This window comes from Pezoporus flaviventris, unplaced genomic scaffold (genome assembly GCF_033815535.1).
Source record: "Pezoporus flaviventris isolate CSIRO_AGI_PZ_B2104156 unplaced genomic scaffold, CSIRO_AGI_Pfla_v1 ptg000071l, whole genome shotgun sequence".
NCBI lineage: Eukaryota > Metazoa > Chordata > Aves > Psittaciformes > Psittacidae > Pezoporus > Pezoporus flaviventris.
The window spans coordinates 3,024,747-3,030,746 of NW_026892619.1; positions in this window are offsets into that span (position 1 = coordinate 3,024,747).

The following is a 6,000-nucleotide window of genomic DNA, read 5'->3' on the forward strand; positions in this document are numbered from 1 at the left end:
GGTTACTGAGTCAGAGGCACCAGGAGCACTGACAGAGGCTGACAGGCTTCCAGGGGCAGTAAATCCTGTGTGGTACCTTCTGGACTGGAGACAAAAAAACACCATTTGCCTTTTTTTTTTTGCCCTCACATCTTGCAGTCCAAGAGAAATTGTATTAGATCAGCACCGCTCCCAAGAAAGCCTGAGGCTGTAGGAAGCAGTACGAGTGAACCTGTCTGTGGCAATCCTACCTTTGAGTCAGCACTGGATCAATTGCCAAGCATGATTTTATGGTTTGATGGACCATAAAGCTTCAGGCAACAAATGTGGGGTATGATCTTGATCATGTGAGGTCATTAAAGATCCCATAGCACTACTTGTTTGCATCAGGTTATTCATCTGGTTGTCCTGGATCAATTTTAGTTCATCTCTTTCAAGAGAAAATCCCCATATGCAATTTCTGACTTATTCTTCACCTCCAGGATTCAGCTGCTGTGTGGGAGCATCACTGTTTCAAACACTGCAATGTCACCCCAAAGGCAGCCAAGTATTTTCCATTGGCTTGCAAAATACTGGGAAAGCCATATTTAATCTCCACAATAAAGGGTTATTTAACACAGAAAACGGGTTATTGGGGTTTATTGTGCAACATAGACATGAACATGAATGGTTAATTTTTAAAAGACAGTTTCCTGCCTGAGTTTCCATGCAAATGGAAAAGCCACTTCCTGCTGGCAGAGCTTGGAATCAAAATTGCAGGCAGCTAGATTTAAATATACAAAGCCCTCCACATATTACAGTTCTTTATGTGCTATTGGAGCCTTCCATAAGGTTTTAAAAGAGGCCATAAGTTATACATAATTCTTTGTGTGCGTCCTTGGAATTGGACGTTGATTTATACCAGCTGAAAGTTTGACCTCAGACAGTATTCTTGAAACACAGGGAGAGATTCAGTGCTTGAACTGACAAGGATACTACAAAAACTACAATACTTGACTGTTGTAAGGCTGGTCTAAATGAAAGACAACCAAGCACACCAGAAAGAGGGAAAGAAAACACTTATACTTGGGTTTAATCTGCATATGCTGAGATACTCCATATAGGAGACAAATAATTCAAGGCTACAGGCACCAAGGACTTCATAGAAAAAGGAGGATATTTATTACCAGTGAAGGATATAAAGTTATTTGAAAGGTAGAGACTTCATTCTTTTCTTTCAGGAAGTTAGGATTTATATTGCCTTTATAGTCTCTTGCTCTGGACAGATGAATCATTCTTGGGAAAAATACTTACCTGATTCAGCATTACTGGTTCTAGTGTGAAAGGGAGTTGGGGGATTTCACCCAACACTGTTAGAAACATACAGGAATATGAAGAGTAGCAAAGCACTGCAGATTTTTTTTGTACTCACACACATTTGGTGCCCATTAGACCTCAGGATTGAATAAGCAATAGCTTTTTTGGATGCAGTGATTGTATTAGGATCAATAGGTCAATTCCAAAGGCTGAGAGGCATGCAAATCTCCAACTTGCTGACTTTTAGCAGGGTTTAGCATCACATTCCAAAAGCACTTGTGAAATTCCCATTAACAGGATCTTCAGGAGGTTTTAGTACATGGATTTGTCTTGAATCAATGACTGTAGCATGTAACATGTACTACATAGTGTGACCCACACGTGTGTGATGCGTGCCACGTGTACCATGTCATGAAGGCACTGTAGGTGCCCACATGGGTTTTTGTAGTAAAAGAGATTTTTCATCTTACCCGTGGGTACTTCCAATACAAGCACCCACCTTTGCTTCTGCATCTCCAGAGAGCAAGTCCTTCACCTTCAGAAGACTGCCCAAGTCCAGCACTTGCCCTGCGCACTTTACTGCTGCTACCCGTTGAGGGATTGGAGTGGGAAACAGATTTACTAGTAAAGAGTTCATTGTTGTTACTTTACTTCTCAATATTGCTTTCAATTTAGCAAGAACCCTAATTTTGTTATCAGCGATGGTGCTTTAAGCACATTGAATTAGGCTCCTCGTTTATACCTGCCATAAATCAGTTTAAGATTAAACAGCTCAAGAAAAATGCTAAAATGATTCCCAAAAGCCAACAGGAAGTGGGAAACAATGTGAAAATATGAGCTGGAGAGATGGAAGCTAATAACAAGGAACAATAAGAGCAAGACCCAGGAAATTTGTGATTTCCACTCACTTACTAATCACACTGCACATGTATCTGTGCACCCTGCTGCTTTGTTTAGAATGTCAGTGTAAACCAAATTCCTTCAAACTTCACAAAACAAAGGAAAATAAAGGAAACCCCACTTAGCTCCAGCCAGGAAACACTCAGTGGCTGCAGGAATACAGGTTCTGTGCATCTCAAACCCACTTTGAAACACATTAGGTCAAAACACGATTTACCTTGGCAGAGTTTCAGCTTTCATATACATTTCACCCTATAGAAAATAAATGTTTCATCAAAATTGATTCCCTTTTCTGGGGCAAAAAAGACACAATTCCAACTGACTCCACTTAGAGCCACTCATCTCTTCTCCCACAGATAGTTCCATTTATTTCAATGGAACCACTCTGTGGAGAAGTGCTGCTGATTCTGAGTGCAGGTACCACAGTGCTATCATCCATCACCCTCACATCACTGAGATCCCTCACACAGCAAAGCAGCACAGCAGGATCTGGCTGGTGGAACACGTCCTGCTCAAACACTTGACAAGGAGTTGAGTGATTCGCTATCAGAGACGCACATCAACCGAGACACCCACAATCAGCATTCCTGATCATATGGGTTTTCAGGACCATTACACCTCATCTGATCAAGGACTGATGATTTCATCACTCCATTGTTATCATGCTGGATCTGATGGTTGATACTAGAACTACACCCTGTGCTATAAATAAAAGGAGAAAAGCTTATTTAACTGCAGGGTAGCCACCTCCAGTGACATGACATCTGCAGTGGTTTTCCAAAGCCGTATCTCAGTTTGATGCTTTGTGCATCTGTCAGCTTGTAAAAATAGACAAAAGTTTAGCCCAATAATTGCCATTATGTTTTATATAAAACATTTGGTCCCAGGTGGAGGGATCCATGGCCTTCAGTGAGATGAATCAAGAGGTCGTGATATGGGGAAGTGAAAGTAGCACTGAATTAATACAACAAATTGTCCATTATGGATCCACTTTTGTCCTAGATATTCCAAACCAAATGAAGTTTCTAGTGTGGAGAATTTGATTCTGAGCTCTGCACCATTTAATCACATTTCTTTTCACTACCCACTCACAGCAACTCACCTTGTATCAAACATAAATTAATACTATTATATTCTGAGGACCAAGTGCAGCTGAAACACTAACTTCATTAGTTCTGCAACACTACTTGTCAGGTAGACTGGCTGCAGTCCAATGGAAGGTGGCCATGTGTGAAGAAACAAGGTTAAAACCAAACCACAGCATGGAGAGAAGATGCAGAAGACATAAGCAATTCTATATGTATAAGATAAAAGCAGGAATTAGTAATCTGTGTGTGTCAGGTTTTATACAAGCTTTTCCACTCCAAACAAGTATAAAACCATCAGAAGATTATACTCCTTGGGAGTGCTGGATGGAAACTGCATTCCCAGCACAACAGCAAGAGCAGAAGGGAGCAGACCTTCCTGACCCCCACAGCAAAGCTCCAGAGCTAATAACATTCTTGCAGGACTTTGACAAGTTGATCAGAAATGTTGTGTTTGTGAAAAGGTTATAAAGAGGCTTGCTGGACCCAGAGCAAGCACACAATGCCAGGGTCTAAACGGATTAATCTTCTCACTGTAAAGCATCAACCTTGTGGGTCTGATTCTTCTCATCTCTGTTTTGCACTGATGTCTCTCAGTACAGATATTCCTGGTTTTATGGAACTGTAAAATCAAATACGACCTGTTCAAAGAACTTGGTCCAGATGAAACCTCTTCCTAGGTGCTGGATCTTCCCCTGATCACATTCAAATTGTGTATCCTGAAGAACTGGTTTTGTGAAAGTTGAGAGCTGAACAGGCTTGAGACTGCAAAGTGCTTCTGTCCAAACTATTGATGACATTGCCCAGATGCTGCCTCTGCAAGTCATAAGGAAGTTCTTATTTCTCCTTGCACAATTTCAAGAGCAGTCGTGGTTGGAGGGCTAAATCAAAGCAGTACATCTTCTGAGGAAGCGCTGTAGCTAATAAAATCTAACCGTAGAAAAAGGAATTAAATGGAAATAGTCTGATAATCAGTTAAGCAGATACATGGTTTTGTTGGAGTATTTTCAGAACAAAATGTTTTTCACCATTCTGTAGTAATTTGAAGAACTAAAGAGCATCATTGCTTAGAAAAAGTCAGATAACAGCTACCAGCAGACTTGCCCACTTCATACCAAGGTGTTCCATTTTCAATCCCTCTCCCTTTTTCTTCCCATTAGTCACTAGTCCGTAGTCCACATTGAATATTACTAACCTTACCGACAAAAAAAAGCAAAGATTCTAATTCTAGAATCAATTTATGGTCATATTTTCTCTCTGCAACATTCCTGGAACATAACCACCCCATCTGTGAAAAACAGAGGCAGTACAAATAAACACAAGCTGTGATCCCACAGCTCTTGGGGTCATGTCTCTACAAAGCTATTGCAGCAGAGGGAAAGAGATCCACAAGCAATCTGTATATGCAAATGGGAGTTTAAAAATTGACATCAAGCCTCTAGTTCAGAAAAAGTCCCTTAGTCAAGGAAGTACATGAGTTATTTAAATAGTGTATATATTATAGCAGCAAAGCACCAGATTACAGTCTTGCTTTAAAGACAGCATCTTTAGTGGTTTGTTTTCCTTTCTACCTTCCATGTATTGGGCAACATCAGCTTCATTATACAAATACACTCTTATTTTCTTCTATCAGAACTCCTCGTTTGATCCTTTCTGGCTCCTATTCAGCAAACATGCCAGATGTTGTAATTTGCACCTGCTTGGTTAGGATTTGAAAAGCCTCATTATTTTTAGGTTAGCAGAAGGAAAAGTGTCTTTGGAGCCTTTGATGAATTCCATGAACTTTTCCCACCTATTAACTCGTACAGCTGGTTGTTACCAAGAGGCAGAAATCCATCAATGACTTGGAGCAGGTCAAAGCTGAAGCAGTAAATGGTGTAGCAGAATGGTGTCTAGCCAGTTTATATCAGGTATTTGGTACAGTCTGAATTCACCATGTTGATGTTCACAGCATACTTACATATGGTGTCACTTCACAGACCAGGACTAGAAAGTAGAAAGTGACACTTGGCCTTTATTAAGCGTTCTCACTTGCTCTCTCTATGCACAAATGAAGTCCTTTCCTCAAGCAATAGCCACAGGTGAGAAATTAGGTCTTTTGACTACAGCAGCAGAGAGGCTAAAATAATCTGTTTCCTGAGGGAGGAGCTCTGTGCAATTGCTTCACTGTATTAGAAAGTGGAGCGGTACAGATGAACTTGTACAATTACTCCCCTTCCTCAAAGCAGAGAAGATGCTTTGAGCAGGTGCTTTACAAGATTTATCACACCTCTGCCCAGGTTAGCAGCTCACAATGTAACCTCCTTTGTTCTGTTGCTTCGCTGAGCTAATGGAAACAAAAATCCCTCCTTTGAGATATTGCTTAAAGTCACAAAGCAGAAGCAGAAGACATACGTAAGGAGCTGGATTATTAATGGAAACAAACAGCTAAATGACCTTGGGCTGGAATCCTCAGAGGCACAACAGCCCATGGCATTACTGTGTTCCACCCTGGGGATTTAAACCCAGTCACACACCTGCATCTATTTCAAGGTGTCTTCTATTCTTTCCATGCCAGCCAGAGCAAACTGGAACAAGTTATTGCACAGCTATGGTGAAATCAATCCAATGTTAACAAGTGTCATTATATTAAACAGAATGCAGAAACTATCACAAGGAGGAAGCAAAGTATAAGGCTATCTTTGGCTCATCAACAAAGCCTTTTCTTCACATCTGCCTGGTTTTCTAATGACCTTTCATG